Genomic DNA, 22,558 nt, shown 5'->3' with positions numbered 1-22,558 from the left:
ACATTCGCCAGTTTGGCAACATCAGTTTAATCATCATGGCTAAAGGTGTTTGATTCAGCCAGGTGTGGGTTTCACGGTTAAGGTGGCAGCCTTGAGATCTTAGGGTCCTGAGTTGGAGCCCCTTTCTCGCCATTTAATTAACAACAGATGGGTGGACTCAGCCTGTCATCCTTCCTAGGTTGGCAAGATGAGTACGAGATGAATGGTTATAGGTCTTTGATATATACATATACATATACATATAGAATTGTGACTTGTAGGCGACTGACAGACAAACATACTCAGGAAGTGAATATACTTGTGAATTTTCGATTTCGCAAATAATAATAGGTATATAATTGATTTTCATGCCAGGTTGCAGGAATACTCAGCTTTCCAGGAATGGCTAAAGATATCGTGGAATTATTACTTTACCTGTATGTAATACATTCCTCACTAACCAAAGACCATTGTTTATTGTGAGTTGTGCGATTAAAGTGTCGATATAAATCTCCCATTCTCATATCGGATGTTTCTTTGTCATGAGCTTTCTACACAATATGATCCATCACATCCAATCCTAAACCCAAACGAACATCTTCCCACAAAACGGATCAACTCGTATCCATGAAACACGCTTGTGTGACGTCACACGCGAGCACTACGTAATCCTGCTATTTTAATAATGTTTTTCTATTATCTCCAAAGGTTCCGTGCCTGCGCTACAGGTACACGTGGCGAATGTGAAGCGCACGCTTTTCAGTTCGATTGTGCGATCGCATGACGTTGATGAGAAACAGGCGCACAAAATGGGTTTTGTTACAGTCACCGGGCTTTGGAAGCCTTGGCACTGCAGGCAGCTGGCACGCCGGGCAGCCTTCGGCCTCTGCTTTCTCTCACTCTGACAAAAAGGTGTTGAATGGCGCAGCCGATCCCACCTGGTGTGGCCGGGAGACCGCGTCGCTCAGAGAGCCGGTGCTTGGTGACCTTTGCGGCACAGAAGAATGCACAGCGTGGTGTGTGGTGCACGGTGTATGGTGCGTGGTATGTGGTGTATGGTGCGTGTTGCATGGTGCACGGTGTATGGTGCGTGTTGCATGGTGTATGGTGCGTGTTGCATGGTGCACGGTGTATGGAGCGTGGTACATGGTGCACGGTGTATGGTGCGTGGTAAATGGTACATGGTACGTAGTGCACAGTGTATTGTGCGTGGTATGTGATACATGGTACGTAGTGCACGGTGCTTTGTGCGTGGTGTATGGTGCGTGTTGTACGATACATGGTGTATGGTGTGTGATGTACGGTGTATGGAGCATGATACGTGGTACACAGTGTAAGGTACGTGGTGCATGGTGCGTGATGCACGGTGTATGGAGTATCGTGCACGGTGTATTGAGCGTGAGACGTGGTGCACAGTGTATGGTACGTGGTGCATGGTGCGTGATGCACGGTGTATGGTGCGTGGTAAGGGGTGTATGGTGCGTGGTAAGGGGTGTATGGTGCGTGATGCAAGGTGTATGGTGCGTGACACGTGATGTATGGTACGTGGTGCGCGGTGTATGGTGCGTGCGTGATACGTGGTGCACGGTGTATGGTGCGTCATACGTGGTATATGGTGCGTGCGTGATACGTGGTGTATGGTGCGTGATGCACGGTGTATGGTGCGTGGTAAGGGGTGTATGGTGCGTGATGCACGGTGTATGGTGCGTTGTAAGGGGTGTATGGTGCGTGATACGTGATGTATGGTGCATGTGTGATACGTGATGTATGGTGCGTGATGCACGGTGTATGGTGCGTGATGCACGGTGTATGGTGCGTGGTAAGGGGTGTATGGTGCGTCATACGTGGTGTATGGTGCGTGCGTGATACGTGGTTTATGGTGCGTGATGCACGGTGTATGGTGCGTGGTAAGGGGTGTATGGTGCGTGATACGTGGTGTATGGTACGTGGTGCACGGTGTATGGTGCGTGATACGTGGTGTATGGTACGTGGTGCACGGTGTATGGTGCGTCATACGTGGTATATGGTACGTGGTGCACGGTGTATGGTGCGTCATACGTGGTGTATGGTACGTGGTGCACGGTGTATTGTGCGTCATACGTGGTGTATGGTGCGGGCGTGATACGTGGTGTATGGTGCGTGGTAAGGGGTGTATGGTGCGTGATACGTGATGTATGGTACGTGGTGCACGGTGCGTGCGTGATACGTGGTGTATGGTGCATTGTGCGTTGTGCGCAGTGTATGGTCTCGAGTGTATTATAGCCCCGGCCGGACATCCCCTGGGCCGCGGAAGGCCCTGTAATGACCGCCTTCCTGCGCTCGATCTACACACCGGATCACTCGTGCTCGATGTCTGCCCGTGATGGATAGGCCCGGAGTCTCGAGTAGCCCAGCTGCTTCAACATTTTAAAATTTCATAAGTTCGTGGCTTATCTGTGAAATGTCAGAGAGAGAGAGAGAGAGTACCGGTGTTCAGGTAAATATTCAAATTGTTTTCAAACGTGGATAAACAGTCGCCATGCAATTTACGGTGGAACAACGGGCTCAAAACTTGGATAAAAGGGTCCACAAGCACATCACTAGCCCCCATTAGACTTAGTCCGAAACGGGGGTTTTATGGGTTGGGTCACGTTCGTCCGGGGTCTGCAACCATATCTCGGTGGATGTATGGACAGATTTTATTCACACTTAGCTCATGGACACTACATGATGGTATACACATGCCCCTCATTTTGTTTCACGATGCGATCAAAGATGGCCGACTGGCGGCCATTTCGGTTGTAAAAAAACAAGATGTTGAACACGTCCTCAACCATTTCTGGGACATGTATGGACCAATTTTGTTCATATTTGGCACAACGACAACACATGGCTGTATACATATGCACATCATGTTGATTCATGATGCAATCAAAGATGGCCGACTGGCAGCCATTTTAGTTGTAAAAAACCTCGGATGTTGAACACGTCCTCAGTTATTTATCGGGCATGCATTTACCGATGTTGTTAAAATTTGGCAGGAACACAGTACATGATGGTATACAAGTAGCCCTCGCTTTATTTTGTGATCTGATCAAAGATGGCCGACTTATAGACTGGCGGACATTTTAGTTGTAAAAAAAACCCGGTATTGAACACATCCTCAACCATTTCTAGGAAATGCATTTGCGGATCTCGTTAAAACTTGGCATTCAGATAATGAATGATGGCTTGCATATGCATGTCATTTATTTTCGAGATCAGATCCAAGATGGCTGACTTGCGGCCATTTTGTTACTTAAACGTATCCCCAACCCAACCATGGTCACCTGCTAAATGAGCAAGTAGCAAATCTCAAAAAAATTCTACAACCTTTAAAATCTTTACTTCATTTCAATTTACTATATACTACATTGTAGAACACAAATCGCCTTTTTGGCTCTTTCGAAAACCTTTTGTTTAGCAGTATTTGGACAAAGTATTACAGCATTTTACATCATCTCGACCAATCAAATTTGCCGCTCTCAGACCTTTCCCATGTCCTTGTTTCTCAAGACTGCGCGGGGTAAGATCTATTAACTCTCCAGTTTGTCTTAAAGTTGAGTCCAAGCATGTTGAATCAGCATCCAGGTCTTCCTAATACTAATAGGGATACTGAATGGGGATTTAACAGTTAGGTGTAGGGCCGCTGCACACTGGCCAACTCAATGCAACAACATTGGCTGTGACAGTTTATGATCGTCTTCAACTAGTTTTCAGGTGCTTTGGTAGCAATCTTAAAAGAGCAACATGTTCAACTTTCACGACGAGTTATCCACAACAATCGTGCATCATGGTGTAGTCTCCGACAAGCACTGACGCGGCGCAATGTATTGACCAATTAAAGTTAAAATATCATTGGCTTCCGACATCATATCACCTGCAGCATTTTTTTTAGTCATCCAAGTCCGCATTAAAAAGTCTCTGCTTTTGAATTGCATTGACAGAAAACTTCGTGTGCGTGTGTGTAGGAATTTGGATATCTGTCAGAAATTATATTGGAGAAGAAGCAACGTGAGTGATGTGTAGTGAGTGAATTTGGATATCTGGAGTCAATTACTGACTCACATGGAGACGTGTTGAAGAAGGTAGAGAACAGGATTTCTCGTGCCTCGAGAGCCTTTGGAGCACTGTGAAGACCTGTATTTATGGACAGTGGACTTTTTTTGAAGACCCAAAGACTGGTGGTGCACAGCTGTATGGAGCTGAGAAACATGTTCTACAAAGAGAAACTCTTGCAGGAAACTTGGAATTCTCCATAATCGATGCCTCCAAAGCATTTTAGGAGGTACCAAGTCTCAGCAACGAGGACACATTAGCAGTGTACAGGTACCTAAAATGTAGGAATCATTGGAAGATGCAATTGCAGCCAGCAGGCTCCGTTGGATGGGCCACCTAGCTTGGATGGATGATGATCGTATCCCAAAGAAAATCCCATTTGGATGGTTGCAAAAATGTCGCCCAGCACATGGAACAAAGCTAAGATGGAGGGATAATGTGATAAAAGATCTGCAAACTTTCAACATCAAAGAGATTGACTAGTTTATGGCTGCCCAGGATAGAAATCTTTGGAGAAGGATATGTATGGAGGGATCAGATACTGTACTTGCACAGAGAGAAGAATAGAGATGGATGGAACTAACCATGCTGCTGCCTGTCAAGAAAACGGAGGTTAACAGAGACGACTTCTGCCAGAGATCCTTCAGACAACGACAAAACATTGCCAGACACAAGTGCCAGACCACTCAGACACCTGTTAGTGAGACCCCAAAGCCAATGCCTTCTATCTCAGTCTGCCTTATGGCAGAAGACCATCATCCCTAGGGCTAGTCTTCTTTCAAGGTTCTTCAGGCGGAGTCACAAGTCCCAGGCCACGGTTTTAGCTGATTGTACAAGATTTTTTTTTTTTTTTAGCAATACTGTTTTCTTTTTTTTCAGATAATACAAATTATATATTAAACGAATATGGCAGACACCAGTCCATTTACAGTGGAAGAGAGGCTGGTAGTAGTGGTGTAGTCCATGAGAGTAGTAGTAGTCCATGAGAGGAGAAACACAAACAACAAAACAGGTGCAAGAAGACTTTGAGGAGCATTTTGGAAATCCAGCACCGTCAAAATCAAATCTTCATCTTTGGGGAAAAAGGCATTCCAGACTGGAAGTGTACTCGACAGCATGCGCAGCAGATGACCAAAAATTCCTGATTTGGAAATTCAAAACATAAAAGCATACGATCTCAGATCTCTGAAAAAATCATGACTGAAATGTTCTGCAGAGTTGAGTATTTTGTATTGATTGTTACGTCGCACATTAAAAAGAAGACCTTGACAATAATCCATAGCCGGCCGATCTGAGGGATAGGAGATGGAGCGGTAGAGTGTGGAGTCATAGTCACCGCCCCACCCTATTCAATGTGCAGGCGCTGCATGACGCCCGGCGATGACGCACACCAAAAGGGAGTACTCTTTTTTTCTCACTATCTGCCATGATCTTTCCTGGGAAAACCACATTTCCAAGCTGGCCTCCAAAGCCAGTCGCCGACTGGGCATCCTTCGTCGTGCGAGGTCCTTTCTTGGCTCACCTGAGCTCCTCACCACATACAAGGCTTTCATCCGCAGCTCAATGGAATACTGCTCTCCCCTCTGGACCGGTGCTCCTGCCTCACACCGAGCTCGGCTTCACGCTGTTGAAACCAAAGCTTTCAGAATCATTGGAATCTCCCACGATGAAGCTAACTCCGAGGGCCTTTCACTCACTCATGCAGGCAGGTTGGTGGTCTTTCTGTCTTCTACCGACTCCTATCCAGCCTAGATCCCCCACCTCTATCTGTGCTCTGTACCCCAAGTATTCCTACATGTCGCACAAGCTCTGCCAGCAACCCTCTTCTGGTGAAATTGCCAAAAGCAAGACTCTCTGCTCACCTTCATTCCTCTTTACTCTTGCCTCTGGAACAAACTCCATCACTCTCTTCAATCCCACTCCTCCCTCCAGGTCTTTAAAACAGCTGTTCACCACCATCTCTTGTCTTCCCCCATCCAAAACCTTGATCTTTTCTACCCCCGTTAATTCACCCCAGAACCACTTTTTTGAAATACCGACTCCTTTCTTTCCTGGAAGTTCTAGCATTATCCATGTGTTTTATATATTCCCCCCCCCCCCCACACCCCCGCCTTCCCATGCTTCCTCCCCCCAAGCCCTCTCCCTCCCACGGATCATCCGTTGTCCATGTTCTCTGCTGTTATACTTGTGTGCTTCCCTCTCTCTCCCCATCTTGTCTCCCACTCCCTTTATTGTATGTTTGGTGTGTCCGCTTGTTTTTTTTGTGATTGATGTTAGCTCTAACACGAGCCTCGATCTTGTATACAAACCCCCCCCCCCCCCCCCCCAAAAAAAACAACCTCAGTTTCCGCTCCGTTTGTTTGTTTTCGTTCTTGTTTGTTTGTCTGGGTGGTATCTCAGCCATCCTTTGAGCTAGGAAGCTGAAACTTTGGCACAATAGTGAGCATATACATTGACAAAAAAGTACATTTTTTATTTTTTGATTAATCAGTTAATTGATTAATTATTTGATTATTATCGATTAATTAAGTACAGTACTTATTTATTTCCTTTCTCATCTGGGGAATATCTCAGGCACCTTTTGAGTTAGGAAGCTAATATTTGGACATGACAATGACCAAGTGATTTGGCTGTAAATGGTATTTTTGATTTATTGATTAATCAATTAATCGATTAATTATTTAATTTTTCGATTATTTACCTCAATAATTATTTTTCAAAAAGTTAAGAAATTAATTATTTTCCTATTATTATTTATTTATTTTTATCATGCAATCAACAAACTAATCAATTATTGTACACCGCTCCCTCCAAATTCTGTCTTCATGAGCTGCACTGCGTCATCGCCGGACACCAGAGGCGCACCTACAATGACAAGCTCTGGAGGATATGTTATTTATTTATTTGGCATGGTGGTGGTGGACTTCGAATGTAGCTCTACTTGTACCATTTTAAGTTCAACATGTAGAATTTGAGTGCTTTAATATACCAACACTTTCATCTGCATTGTCTCTGCTTGTTTGTTTCTTTGGTCTTTCACAGGTAATTCTCTGAGGACCACTTACCTGCATCATGATCATCACGAATGTTTGCTTAATTCATTAGTTGGGGTCAAAACTAATCATCTCAACCACAGATCAGTCACCCTTCTCGCCATTGTAAACACTCATGGAATCAAGCATTGAAGCACACCTGAAGGCTCACCTCTTCTCTAATTCTTTATCTCTGCTAAGAAGTTTGGTTTCTATCAAGGTTATTCTACCTTGGACATGCTGATTCTTAGTCCGCAATAGATAGATTCCCTCAATTTGAAACAAGACATGAGAGACATCTCACTGAACTTCTGCGTGTGTTGGTTCTTTCTGCTATTTCATCCTGCTTTCCCAACCGTCAGCTAATGCTATGCAGGGTCCTCTCCTCGACAATATTTCCTGCAAGTAACGAGCTGCTTTGGATGGATCTACCTTTCGAAGCCCGCATTCTTCAAGGTAGCATTTTGGGGGATTTATTTTTACCTCTGCCACCAAAGGTGGGCGGAGGTTATGTTTTCACCCCTGTCTGTCTGTTAGTTTGCCTGGCAACAGAATATCTCAGAGTTATGGATGTTAAATTACCCACGGTGTCTTTTGCAAAGTTTTTTTGCCAAAAGTTTAAAAACTTGAAACAAAAAATAAATCAAGATGATCAATGGAATTTGAACCTGGGGTCCAAATAAGTTCAATTTTTTTATCCTCATTATTTATTTGACTCTGACATGCAAACATAATTATAAGGTGCTGCAACAATGATAAAATGCTGTTAAAGATGCATCACCCATTGGGGGGGGGGGGGGGGGGGGGCAACCCTGCTGCTGTTTTGACGCAATCAATTATAATAATTTCAAATGACGATCTCATGTTTTTGAATTGATCTTCGCAAAGCATTGTGAAACATATGTGAGCAATATTTCCATCTGTTGGCCATATTGTGCTAGTACAACGCAATAATCCCATTGTACCAGCAGAGAGCAGCGCAAGACCATTTAATCTTGCACATTGGGAATTTCTACTGCCCAAGTCACTACCAAGGTAGCATATATTGATGTAACCCTGATGTAGGTGAAACGGGGCAGAAACGTGAAATGTAGTTTAGATGCGTACACACAATGGCCTTCTTCTTTCCAAAGGTCCCTTGACAACATTGACGTTGAGGAGGAAGGACTCGCAGAAAGGCCAGCCGGGTTAATGCCATTACTCTGATAGGATGGCCGAAAGGTACGCACACTCGCCTCTAAGCTGTCTATCCTGAGTTTGAATCCTGACCCAGCTATAAACCACCAACCTGGTGTTGCACAGGCATGGTGATTCATCAAAGTGTATGCCGTCCCTTGGATGGACGTTAAACAGACGTCCTGTCTTACGGAATTTGTTGGTGGATGTTAAAGATCCCATGGTCTCCTTTGCGTAGAGAAGGTGAGCTATCGCCATCACCCTGGCCACATTCCAAATTTCTGCCCGAATCAGCTGTGTCTCCTGTGTCTCCATCTGGGAAGACTACCTGAATGTTGGTAATGATGGCATCGGTTTTTGAATTGAAGACGTCAATTAAAGAAATCATCAAGTCTGTCATGTTCATATGATGTAATCCCGCAAGGTTCAATGTCCACCCACTGATAGATGGTTGGGCAGGTTGGGTAAAGCACACCCATCCACAGACCTTGCATGGGCCCACGTCGTCGTGACTTTTTGCAGTACGAGGAGCTGCAAGATCTCAACTTTTTGGGCAAGTTAAGTAGAAGGTTCTCCAAATCTTTTGTTGTGCAGAGGCGCATTCCTTTCTCGCAGTTATGTTTCCAAATATTTTTGGCTTTGCAGGTACGTTTCTTTTAGAAGCTTTGTGATCCATTTTACGTTATAGTCCTTATCTGGCACACACAAAATACGTACATTCGGCCGCATCAATGGACCTCATTGCTCGGGGTTTCTGCATATGCGTGCTGAGCATTATGGGGCGGGTTATGTCATTTTGAAAGTTCTGTGTTGGCAGGAAAGCCGAGAATTATGATGGACACTCACCTGTAAGCTGTCTAACCTGTGTTTGAATCTCGGCCAGGCTATAAACTGTCAACCTGGAATTACACAAGCAGGGCAATTCATAGTGATCAAGGGTTTTTTTGTTGTATTATTGTTTTTGTTTCATCACCATTTATTATTTTAATTATTATTTAATTTAATTACACAAGCAGGGCAATTCATTTTAATTTTAATTTACATTTTACATCCACTAATTACTTAATTAATTTAATTACTCAATTAATTAATTAAATAATTAATTAAATAACTAATAATTAAATATTTATTAATTTACATTAATAATAATATTTATTAATTATTTATTAATCTAATAATTATTAATAATAATTAAATTAATTAATTATCATTTTACATTATTAATTACTTAATTAATTAAATTACTTAATTACTTAATTACATTAATTTACATTATAATTCACATTAATTATTTTAATTATTATTTAATTTAATTACACAAGCAGGGCAATTCATAGTGATCGTGGGTTTTCACCCCTCAGCCCAAATTGGGCTAAGGGGTATTGTCGTCACGGGCGTCGTCCGGGCGTCCGGGCATCCGTCAACTTTTGGTTTCCGTCAATTTCAAGGAGAACGGCTTGTCCGATTAAATCCATTTTTGCAGTGTGTGTTGGGGTTGAGTAGAGGAAGGTTCCTTTCGAAAATGGGCGCGCTGCGATTTTCAATATGGCCGCCACGGCAGCCATCCGGGCGTACGTCAACTTTTGGTTTCCGTCAATTTCGAGCAGAACGGCTTGTCCGATTAAATCCATTTTTGCAGTGTGTGTTGGGGTTGAGTAGAGGAAGGTTCATTTCGAAAATGGGTGCGCTGCGATTTTCTATATGGCCGCCACGGTAGCCATCTTGAAATTGGTTTCCGTCAATTTCGAGCAGAATGGCTTGGCCGATTAAATTCGTTTTTGCAGTGTGTGTTCGGGTTCGGTAGCGGAAGGTTCCTTTAGAAAATGGGCGTGCTGCGATTTTCAATATGGCCGCCACGGTAGCCACATTGAAATTGGTTTCCGTCAATTTCGAGCAGAACGGCTTTTCCGATTAAATCCATTTTTGCAGTGTGTATTGGGGTTGAGTAGAGTAAGGTGCCTTTCGAAAATGGGCGTGCTGCGATTCTCAATATGGCCGCCACGGCAGCCATCTTGAAATTGGTTTACATCAATTTCGAGCAGAACGCCTTGTCCGATTAAATCCATTTTTGCAGTGTGTGTTGGGGTTGAGTAGAGGAAGGTTCATGGGCGCGCTGCGATTTTCAATGTAGCCGCCACGGCAGCCATCTTGAAATTGGTTTCTGTCAATTTCAAGCAGAACGGCTTGTCCAATTAAATCCATGTTTGCAGTGTGTGTTGGGGTTGAGTAGAGGAAGGTTCCTTTCGAAAATGGGCACGCTGCGATTTTCAATATGGCCGCCACAGCAGCGATCTTGAAATTGGTTTCCACCATGCATTGGCTGAGGGGTTACGCCTGCTTTGCGGTGCTATTTATTTTTGTTGTATTATTGTTTTTGTTTCGTCACCATTTATTATTTTAATTACCCTCGCCAGAGGAGAGGGTATTGCATTTGAGTCCGTTTGTTACTTGCCGGAAAAGATTCCGGTGAAGGAGCTGGGCTCCAACGCGAGTTGAAAGAATTGACGTGACCAAAGATGGAAATTCGTCCGAGTAGGTTTAATAAATGTATCACACTCGGGTACTCTGAAAAGCCCGTTTATCGGGCAGCAATATATATACACATTTATGTCGGGAAGTTTGCCCGGCAAAAGCTATACCGGGCATGCCCGGGTATCAAGGGCGAGCCTTGGAAAGGCGAGTCTGGACCTGCCCGGGCGTGTTTGGCTGCGGCCTGGCAAGTCGAGGCTGGGCGTGCCCGGGCGCTCTGGACGAGCACTGGAAAGGTGATAGCGGGCATGCCCGGACGCTCTGGGCGAGCCCTGGAAAGGCGATAGCGGGCATGCCCGGACGCTCTGGGCGAGCACTGGAAAGGTGATAGCGGGCATGCCCGGACGCTCTGGGCGAGCCCTGGAAAGGTGATAGCGGGCATGCCCGGACGCTCTGGGCGAGCACTGGAAAGGTGATAGCGGGCATGCCCGGACGCTCTGGGCGAGCCCTGGAAAGGCGATAGCGGGCATGCCCGGGAAAGACGAGACCGGGCGTGCCCGGGAACAGTGAGTCCGGGCATGCCCGGGAGAGGCGCGTCTGGCCGTGTTCTGGCCGGTGCAAGGCGATTGTGTGCATCCAGCGGTAACCGCTACACCGGCAAGTATGTTGGTTGGTTGGTTTGTTACATGCCGGAAAAGATTCCGGCAAGTATGTTGGTTGGTTTGTTACTTGACGGAAAAGATTCCGGCAAGTATGTTGGTTGGTTGGTTTGTCTGTCTGTCTGCTTGTTTGTGCGCTGTACTATGTCTACACCGTTGCACATAGAATCGCCATACTTTACACACATATTTGTCTTGCCCTGGAATAGACTGTGCCATATTTTAACTCTCTCAGCCCAAGGCCTCCATTATGACATCATAATTCGATAATTCGACAAGTACAAAACTTCATCCAATCAAGATGCAATTTCTTGAGCGCCATGTCGGCATAAACTGGTGGAGAAAAAAAATTAATAATGACGGCATCGGTCACATGGTTCGGCCGTCATCTTGGAAAAACCGAAAAACCTTGCACCTCCATATCTCCGAAAGTGCTGAACAGAAAAAATTGAGACATGGCTCATTCTAAAGAACTCTCCATGGGGAATAAAATATGTTAATGATGATGTCATAGGTGCCTCTATTATGACGTTATAATTCGACAAGTACAAAACTTATCCGATCAAGAGGAAATTTCTTGAGCATAATAGAGGAATAAATTAGTTTAGAAAACAAATAATGATGACGTCATCGGTCACGTGGTTCGGCCGCCATCTTGGAAAAACGGGAAAAATTTGCACCTCTATATCTCAAAGTGCTGAATAGAAAAAATTGAGACAGGTCTCATTGCAAAGAACTCTCCATGGGGAATAAAATAGGTTAATGATGATGTCATAGGTGCCTCCATTATGACGTCATAATTCGACAAGTACAAAACTTCATCCAATCAAGATGAAATTTCTTGAGCATAATCTAGTTACCCTGGAATAGACTGTGCCAAATTTTTACCTCTCTAGGCCCAAGGCTTCCATTATGACGTCATAATTCGACAAGTACAAAACTTCATCCAATCAAGATGCAATTTCTTGAGCGCTATGTCGGGATAAACTCGTGGAGAAAAAAAGATGACGTCATCGGTCACGTGGTTCGGCCGCCATCTTGGAAAAACAGAAAAACTTTGCACCTCTATATCTCCGAGAGTGCTGAATAGAAAAAATTGAGACATGGCTCATTGTGAAGAACTCTCCATGGGGAATAAAATATGTTAATGATGATGTCATAGGTGCCTCCATTATGATGTCATAATTCGACAAGTACAAAACTTCATCCGATCAAGATGAAATTTCTTGAGCATAATCTCAGAATAAATTAGTTTAGAAAACAAATAATGATAACGTCATCGGTCAAATGACGTCATCGTCATTTGCAATCTCTGATTGCTCTTTCTTGTTGCATTTGGAAATTAATTGTACAAAATTTAATGCTAAGATTGTGAGCTTTGTGAGCTTTCTTTGACTGCAATTTTGTATTTTTTGTGGACAAACAAAAAAAAAATTCGAATTTCAATTTCATCAATGTGTGTTCCATCATTCCGAATAACGTTAAGCTGGAGGACCCTTCTGACAGCATTTGTGGATTGGTGGACATTAAAGATAGCACAGTGCGTTTCGTGAAGATCAGAGAGTTATCACCGGCACTCTCGATATTTACCAAATTCCTGCTATTCGAACATCAGGTTTAGCCAGTCTGTTGTCGTTGTATAGGTAAGGGGGAGGGTTATAAAAAGGGTTTTGGCCAGTAAAAAATTTGTTCTGGGTCCGGGTAGGGGAGGTTGAATGTTGGGTGGGAGATGGACCCTAATTCTCTATATAGTAAGGGAAACATATGAAAATCTGTTAACTAAATTGTTACCAAAAACTTTCTTCAACAATATGTTTGTAAAGGTGTGTAATAACATGTGTTAAAATGTTGAAGGTCAACTCCCGTGGGAAACCCAGAAAAAAAGCAGTTGAATTCGGGTACCGAAAAATTATTTTCGAGAATTTTTATTTTTTTTAATCGGCCCTTAAGTAACTTATGAGGGGTCAAATAAGGGTTTTTCATGATTCTGAGTTGATTGTTAACATTTATATTTCACCACAGACACTCCTTTGTGGAAAAATAATTTCTAAATATATCTCATTTTCTACTTTGCAGGACATGGAGTCTAGCAATATGGATGAAGACGTTACTCCACCTGTGCTCAATTGCTTCATCTGTGCACGCTCGGATACACCAGCTGAAAGGCTCATACAGGCAACTCCAAAGGGATACTCAACTTTATTGAAACAAGCAGAAACTGTCGAAAATGTTACTGTTGTGGAACGTATGAAGGAGGCTCAAAAGGAAGGAAAACTGAGGTACCACCAGAAGTGTAAAAATGATCTGTTCAACAACTTTGTTGCAACCACCAAGAAGTCAGCTCAAGCATCAAAGGCAGAGAAAGAGTCATCAAAGTTGAAGAGAAGACGCACTACTTGTGAGTTCAGTTCATCAACTGGCTGCAGTTCTAGAAGATCACAGTCAGTTGACCTCCTGTATAAGGATGTATGCATTCTTTGCAACCAACCAGCCCAGCTCTACAAAAATAATCCAGCACAAGCTAGAAAGAAATACAGAATGCCAGATAATTTGACTGCAGATACACTGAAGGCAAGGTTGCTGAAGACAGCACGGAGTCGCGGGGATGACTGGGGCACTGAAGTCACTGGACGCCTGGAAGGGATCAACGACTTGGTAGCAGAAGAAACACTGTACCATTTGCGATGCAAACTTATGTTTGCGAGAGGTGACAGTTTGTCCAAGACTGATGAGGAAGGAAAAAGGAAGAGAGGACAGAGGAGTATTGATGAGGAGCGAGAGGCAGTTTTTATTGAATTCTGCGAATGGTTAGACTCAGAATTAGAGCATGGGGTAATGAACATGGACCAAGTCCATGAAAAGCTGCAGGAGTTTGATCAGTCACCAGAGAAGAGCCTTTCTTATTCAAAGCATTGGCTAAAGATAAAACTTCTAGAGAAATACGAAGACACCTTGTATTTCACAACACAGGAAAGAAGGGCAGATGTACTCTGTCTCAAAGATGGCACCGACAATATTCTGCGAGCGCATCATGCTAATCTTGACCATGGAGATGAGAAGACTCAGATCATAAAGACGGCACTCAAGTTCATATCCAATGATATTGCCTTCATTGATTTAGGTCCAAAGTCATACCCCACCACACACAGTATGACTGACATCGATAGTCAGCTGACACTTGTTCCTGCAAGCCTTCAGATGTTCTTGAGACCGATTGTCAAGACAGACGAAAGAGTTGCCGTTTGGGGGCAGAATTTTATTAAGGCCTGTCGACCTCGGTCTGGAGTATTGCCACACCAAATGGGGCTTGCCATACAACTTGATCATAGATTTGGGTCAAAATGGATGCTCAACAAGTTCCACCGGCTGGGATACACTGAGTCTTACACGGAGACACAAAACTACAAATACTGCTTCCTTAATAGTAGGAGTGGAGATGATGTTCCAGATACTTCTGGCACTCTTGACACCATTGTGGAGGAAACCGATGAACAGATCAATGATGAGGTTGTGGTTGATGCTGCGCTTGAGGATCAATCAGTGATGACAGCCAAAGTGCCAGCCAGTGAAAGTGAATTGTCAAGTTCACACCCCTAATCAGGTGGTCTTTATGGAGGTTGGGGAAACAAACAATGCAGTCACTCAGTTTGTTGGAGACAATATAGTGTTACGGTACGCGGTTAAAGATGTTATATTTGCCGAGCGGAGGCTCCGCGACCGAACAGTTATTCCCCGACTAACCCGATTCAACCCCAAACGTTGGCCGTATCGCACCGCAGCTGCTCAATATGGAAAACTCTAAAGCGACCGAATGCAAAGAGGAAGAAGACGTACAGAAGAGTAACTGGGTTTATTATTTACACATATAAGCAAGAAGAAAGCAGTCACGTTTATTTACAGGGACATGAGACGCAGGTGACACAGTGAAATCTTTAGCTTATACAAGCTTAATTACCTACCCAGGACAGAACAAACAAAGACGACTCACACGGGGAATGATGACAGGAATTGGCTGGAAGGAGAGGAAAGTCCACTGGGTCCAGCAGCACGATCCGCACGTTGGGCAGCCGCCGTTCCTTCGCGGCCCTGCTCCGAACTGCCATCCAGGCCCCTAAGCGGCTGGCGAGCGTTGTTGCTGCTGCTGCTGTAGACGCTGCCGCTCGCGAGCAAGGTGACGAATAGCAGGCTTGGTGCTTCCTTGGATGATCTCTGCTTGTTGGACCTCACAACTCAGCTCTTTCTTGGACCCTCTCTCTTCTCAGCTCATCTGCCTTGGACCTTTTTGCGACTCTCTTAAAAGCTCCTCTCCTTTCTCAGCCCATCTCATGTCTCTCCCTCCTTGTCTCAACTGCTTGGACTCCCTTTCGTCTGCTCTTGGGAACGCCCCGCCGGCGGGTTATATAGGCCCCGCCCCTCAACCCTTTCGAACCTCCCCCAAACGTTCTCTCTCCGCCCTCTCAAGCCAAACCCCTTGTTCATGGTTGGTCAAGTGGGGCTGGCTCACTCCTCCCCTCCCTGACGAGGTGGGGACCCGCCTTTCTTCACCAACCCTGCCTCGTGGTCAATGGCGGCAATTGGAGGGGATGTAATTGGCAATGGCGATCGAGGCCTGGCAATGACGAAAGGGGAAATGGAGGTTTTGCGAATGGGAATGAAGGGAATCTATCTCTTTCACTGGTGCAATGGAGTATTTCAATTAATGGGAGACACAGCCTTACCCTAAAACACATAATAAGATATACCTATCGAACAGGGGTATTCTATGATTGGCTGATGTGTATGCTTTTGGACTAATTATGGGACGCCCTTTTTACCTTTATACAACTCTGGAGGCAGGAGGGGCCATATCCAACAATGTTCATCACCATCTCCAATATAATACAACACAATAAAAAAAAATGCAATCCTCATATCCACAACAATAGATTTAAACATTGTCTCTATTCACGGAAACACTCCCTTTCACTCAATGGGTTGGATCGAAGTCACCTCTCCGGCACCACCTTTGCCAGATCCACAGACAACAGCAGCTTTCCCCCGGGTGAAGTTGAAGGCACTCGACAAAACTAAGATCCTGAGAGGAACTGAAGTACAGATTATTCCATTTACGAACAGGAAACAGATAGGAACGAACGCGATCATGTTTCTCCCCCTTGCTGAGCTTTCCTCCTCCCTGGCTCATGATCAGCCACTTCTCACTCCAGGTGACACACTCTGGGCAGCGGCAGGAGTGATCAAACCAGAGACTCTACCTCCAACAGAGGGTGCAGCTGCACAACATTCACTCCGTGCCTACCTGCAGACCCGGGACTGGATCCTTCTACAGAGCATGTCTCTGAACCCCAGTGACTATGGATGGACAATAGGTGTGCATGGGTATGAGCCAGTTCCAACACTGGACCCCACGGCTCCTGAGGAGCTATTGCAGTTCACGAGCTGTAATTGTCATGGAGATTGCAGCAACCGGCGATGCAGCTGCAAGAAGAATGGGGTCACGTGCATCTCGGCCTGTGGAGTCTGTAATGGCATTACATGCAGAAACTGCAGTCATGATGTTGTTGAGTCTGAAGAAGACATAGACAATGACTGTTGAAACTTCTGACATTGTGAATGAGAAATAACTCTTGAGTATTATATATGTATGTGAAATAAAAGCTACTTTGTGTGTAAATGTAAAAGTGAAAATATAAATGTTAACAATCAACTCAGAATCATGAAAAACCCTTATTTGACCCCTCATAAGTTACTTAAGGGCCGATTAAAAAAAATAAAAATTCTCGAAAATAATTTTTCGGTACCCGAATTCAACAGCTTTTTTTCTGGGTTTCCCACGGGAGTTGAACTTCAACATTTTAACACATGTTATTACACTCCTTTACAAACATATTGGTGAAGAAATTGTTTGGTAACAATTTAGTTAACAGATTTGTGAAATATCTCATAAAATGCCCTTACTAATATGTGCATATGTATCGTAAAGCGCCACCTGGTTCAACCAGGTATTACAGGTTATACAAAAATATGCCAATTCTGGGAAAATTTGATCCATCTGTATTTCTGGGAGGATTAACCCCTCTGTTTTTCTGGGGGCATTGACCTCTATGTAATTCGGGGGTGGGGGAGACGGAGGTGGGTTAATCAATTTGTAACAACATTTGTTTTGCTATAAAGAATAAAAATAAGTTGTACTTGTGTGCTTCCCTCTCTTTCTCCATCTTGTCTCCCGCTCCCTTTATTGTGTGTTTTGTGTGTCCGGTTTTTAAAAAAAATGTGATTGATGTTAGCTCTTACACGAGCCTCGATCTTGTATAGAAAACAAAAAAAATACGTGCAAACGGTATCGGGGCAATGCATAAGAGAACATGATCACATTTTGGTCTTCACATTCCTAACCACCTGTAATACTGAGAAAGATGGGGCGAATGCAGCAAAGACTTATTTTAGGTTTCGTTTGAGATTGAATTGTTCCTGGTGCATTAGGTAGTAAATTGAACTGGCATATAGTCAGCCTGTCCTCCGCGCAGCGGGAGATGGGGTTTACATTTGCCTGTGTCGGTGGGTACTCTGTACAGGCTATAGCTTTTTATGGAAAAGCCAAAGAGTTAGTTGCTGCTCTGAGAAACTCGATGGTGTCCTTGGTGACTGGCCGCGGTTCCTTGAGTAAGTAGAAACAGTTAGCTATGCTCATGCCGCGGAACATCTCGGAGCAGGTATGCCTCCTTAAATATAATTCATCATCTGAGTCCAAGTAGTCTACAATGAAATATTCATCCTCAACGATGGCTGATTCACCAGTATTTCCAAGAAGATAACCTGAGGAGCTGTAATTGGTATGAGTGATGACATCATGTGCATTTGGCTTATGCATGTCAATTGGCTGATTTACCTGTATTTCCAAGAAGATAACCTGAGAAGCTCTAATTGATATGAGCGATGACATCATGTGCATTTGGCTTATGCATGTCAATTGGCTGATTTACCTGTATTTCCAAGAAGATAACCTGAGAAGCTCTAATTGATATGAGCGATGACATCATGTGCATTTGGCTTATGCATGTCAATTGGCTGATTTACCTGTATTTCCAAGAAGATAACCTGAGAAGCTCTAATTGATATGAGCGATGACATCATGTGCATTTGGCTTATGCATGTCAATTGGCTGATTTACCTGTATTTCCAAGAAGATAACCTGAGAAGCTCTAATTGATATGAGCGATGACATCATGTGAAGTTGGCTGAGATGGAAATGGCATAAAAAAAAATGGAACGAAAATACAACTACAGACCTGTCCGCTGGTGCTATGGCACCATCAAAAGATGTGTTGTAATAGATTGCTAGAGATTGTGAAAATGATGGATTGCTTTCAGTGGTTACCCCACACATGTTGTGCAAATTGAGGGGGGGAGGGGGGGGGGAGGGAGAAGCAATTTGTTCAGTCTGTCAGTCAATGATCGAGGGACTACTTAATTTCAATTGAATTGTATATATGGAACACTGTCGAACACAAATCGGCTTGTTGTCACTTCCAAAAACCTGCAGCTTTGTGAGTAACACTTTGGCTCAGAATTTGATAAAATTGTATATAACATGTCTCGTCCCTCATGTGCCTGGTGGTGTAAAACAATTGCTTCAGTCTGTCTGTTTATCTTTCAGTCAAAAAAATTGGAAATCATTCCAAGCACGAAGACTACTGTTTTATGGACTTTTTAAAGGACACAAACAACAGGCACTAATAACTAATTTAACATGTTAAGTAAGGCGGTGTAAAGTCCTATCCAATGACGAGGCTTTCATCCGCAACTTGGAGTACTGCTCTCCCCTCTGGGCTGGCGCCCCTGCCTCACACCCTGCTCAGCTTGACGCTGTGGAAACCAAGGTCTTCAAGATCATTGAGATCTACGCACGTGTTGAAACTGAGTCTATGGGCCTATCACTTTGCCATAGCCGATAGGTCAGTGTTTTCTCCATCTTTTAATGCCTCCTTTCTGGTCCTGCACCCTCTGCCATCTCCGTGCTTTGTCTCTCCCAGGAATCTGCAGGGTGCGCATGGTCCAGCAGCAATCCCCTTGTAGTGAAACTCCCAAAATCCAGAACCACTACTCACTTCCACTCATTTACTCTTCATTTTTTTTCCACCTGTGGGACCAACTTACACATTCTCTTCAATCACATTCTTCCCTCCAGATCTTCAAGACAGCTTGTCACCATGTACATCATGTGTATGTGCATGTAGGCACTGTTGAAGCTGGATTAACTGGAGATAGATGAGGTGTTGAGGAGGTCTCCAGAGTAGAGGTGCTTGTTTAAGCAATGTTCACCATTCCACATAGTTGAGTTCTATACGTATTCAAAGTCTTTTTCACCTTAATTATGCACTTTAACATTCACTTAGCCTGTGATGTTTTATATTCGGCCATCTGACAAGATGTCCCTGGATGTACACACACTCACCTCAAAGATGTCTAGCCTGGGTTAGAATCTTGGCTCAGCTATAACCTGTCATCCTGGTGTTTCACAGGTTGGGTGAATCATCAATGTGTGTGCATGTGGTCCGTCTGCCGGCATTATCTGATGGATGTTAAAAATCCCACAGGATATCTCAAAAAATTATGGATGGATTTGGATGAAACTTATTGCACAGGTTGTGTGTGTGACAAGGAAGAATCGATTAAATTTTGGTGAAGATCCGGATCCGGATCCGGCTAGTAGAATTTTTAAAGTGATTCTTCACCATTGAGTGATATGGCAAACCAGGTAGGGGTATGCTCTCTACTGAGTGCCATTCTCGTTTCCAAGTGAGGCAGACACATCTTAATCTTGCTGTGACAGATCAAATTGTGTATGCAACCTGTGTAACTTGCAGCATGTTCTCTTCCTGTTTTAACACAGTACATTCTGTCTTTTTAAGAAAGGCTAAAAAATGAATCACAAGGACAACAGTGTCAAACAGAGATGTTCGATACCTCCCAATACATCTCAGTGCACTTGGCAAGCATTATGTCCTGTAACCGTGTCTTGGCTGGCTTGTTAGTATTCTCATTGATATCCCTAGGCTAGGGCATGATGCAGGGATTCCAGGTTTCAAAATCCATATACCCTATGTGTGTTACCCATTGTTTATTAATGTCTTTTTAATTCATTTTAAAATGCACTGATATATATATATATATATACCAAGTTTCGTCCGAATCTGTCCACAACTTTTTGATATGTCTTGTTCACACACAGAGACAAACAAACAGACAGGGGTGAAAACGTAACCTGCATCCACCTTCGGTGGCGGAGGTAATTACCTCTGTTTCGCTTGATTATCTAAACTAATTAGGGAAGTTAGTTGCCATGGAAATTGTTATTATTTATAGGGCTGGAGGCAGTATCTATCTATAATTCCACTAATCTCTGTGTGTATGTTTGTTTGTTTGTTTGTATGTTTGTATGTTTGTATGTCTGTGACCGCTGTTTCTCGACAACCACGGGTCCGATATACTTGAAACTTGCCAGGTATATTGCTGGGGACCCGAGGATGTGCCTTTTCAAGGTTTGAAATTAATCGGACAAGTAGTTACCGAGCTATGGCGATTTAGCCGTTCGCCGTTCGCTTTGGCGTTGCGAATGGACCAAACCATTTCATGTAAATAGAGGGGGGGGGGGGGGGGGGGGTTCTGTGGTCGTTGCGAATGGACCAAACCATTTCATGTAAATAGAGGGGGGGGGGATTGTCACCGTACTCGCAAGCCGTTCGCCGTTCGCTTTGGCGTTGCGAATGGACCAAACCATTTCATGGACCAAACCATTTCATGTAAATAGAGGGGGGGGGGATTGTCACCGTACTCGCACCCACGTACCCACGTACCCACGTACGGGCATTGCACCCACGTACGGGCATGCCCTAGTATAATAACAACCAGGTATTATATGACAGCAAAGTTCTGTTTATTTTGAATTGATCTAAAGTTCATTTAAGGGGTTGTACATAAATTGCACAGTCAAAGGTAATGATATATCTCTATATATAAAGGAGGAGTGTCTGTGTGTGTGTGTGTGTGTGTATATGTGTGCCTGTCTGGATGTCCGCTTATAACTCAAGAACTACACATCGGAGAAAAGTTTTAGACACAGATTCGGAATCAGCATAAAATCCTGGTGGTTATAGGCTACGTTTTATTTTAATATCAATGGTTTAAAAAAACCGCACCACCTGCAATTCCATGGTGGTTTGTGGTGGCACTAGACGTTCGGGGGTGTATTGCAATGGTTTGTCAGGTTTGGCTGTGGGTTCAGAATAGCCCCCATTTTCTCATGTTCTTCCACTTTTATTTTGATTCTTCTGTTACAACGCCTTCCTTATGTACCTTATATCCCCCCGACGAGGCCTCTACATAATTTCATGCGGCAGAATTTCGTACATTTTGAGTGAAAGAAGTGAGACGAATTTCTAGGAGGAAGAAGAGGCGCGGCCATTGTGGAGGGCCTCGATCGTGAGTGGAAATGGCGGGAATTGCGTTTGTATCGCAAAGTAAAGGATCTGCATTCATTTCTGAACTTGCATTGGTGGATTGTTATACATCTGAATTTATTTTTCATAAAAAAACTTTATGCTGAACTTGAAGGCTCCAAGCACGGACTATATATATATATAGCCCTCATTGAGGTAAAAATAAAAGTAAAAATCCTGCTATCGCTTGCCAAGCTAGCCGTTCCCCCCCCCCTCCCCCTCCCCTCTCCTCCTCCCCCTCCCTCCTCCCCCTCCCTCCTCTTCTCCCCTCTCCTCCTCCCCTCCCTCCTCTTCTCCCCTCCCCCCCTCTTCTCCCCCTCCCCCCCCTCTTCTCCCCTCCCCCCCCTCTTCTCCCTCCCCACCCTCTTCTCCCCTCTCCTCCCCTCCCCACCCTCTCCTCCCCACCCTCTCCTCCCCTCCCCACCCTCTCCTCCCCTCCCCACCCTCTCCTCCCCTCCCCCCACCCTCTCCTCCCCTCTCCCCACCCTCTCTCCCCCTCCCCCCACCCTCTCCTCCCCTCCCCCCCACCCTCTCCTCCCCTCCCCCCTGTTCCCCTCCCCTCCCCCCTGTTCCCCTCCCCTCCCCCTCCCCCCCGTTCCCCTCCCCCCCCGTTCCCCTCCCCCCCGTTCCCCTCCCCCCGTTCCCCTCCCCCCGTTCCCCTCCCCCCATT

This window comes from Myxine glutinosa, unplaced genomic scaffold, assembly GCF_964187855.1.
Source record: "Myxine glutinosa unplaced genomic scaffold, kmMyxGlut1.1 SCAFFOLD_2137, whole genome shotgun sequence".
Lineage (NCBI taxonomy): Eukaryota > Metazoa > Chordata > Myxini > Myxiniformes > Myxinidae > Myxine > Myxine glutinosa.
This window is presented reverse-complemented; position numbering follows the sequence as displayed.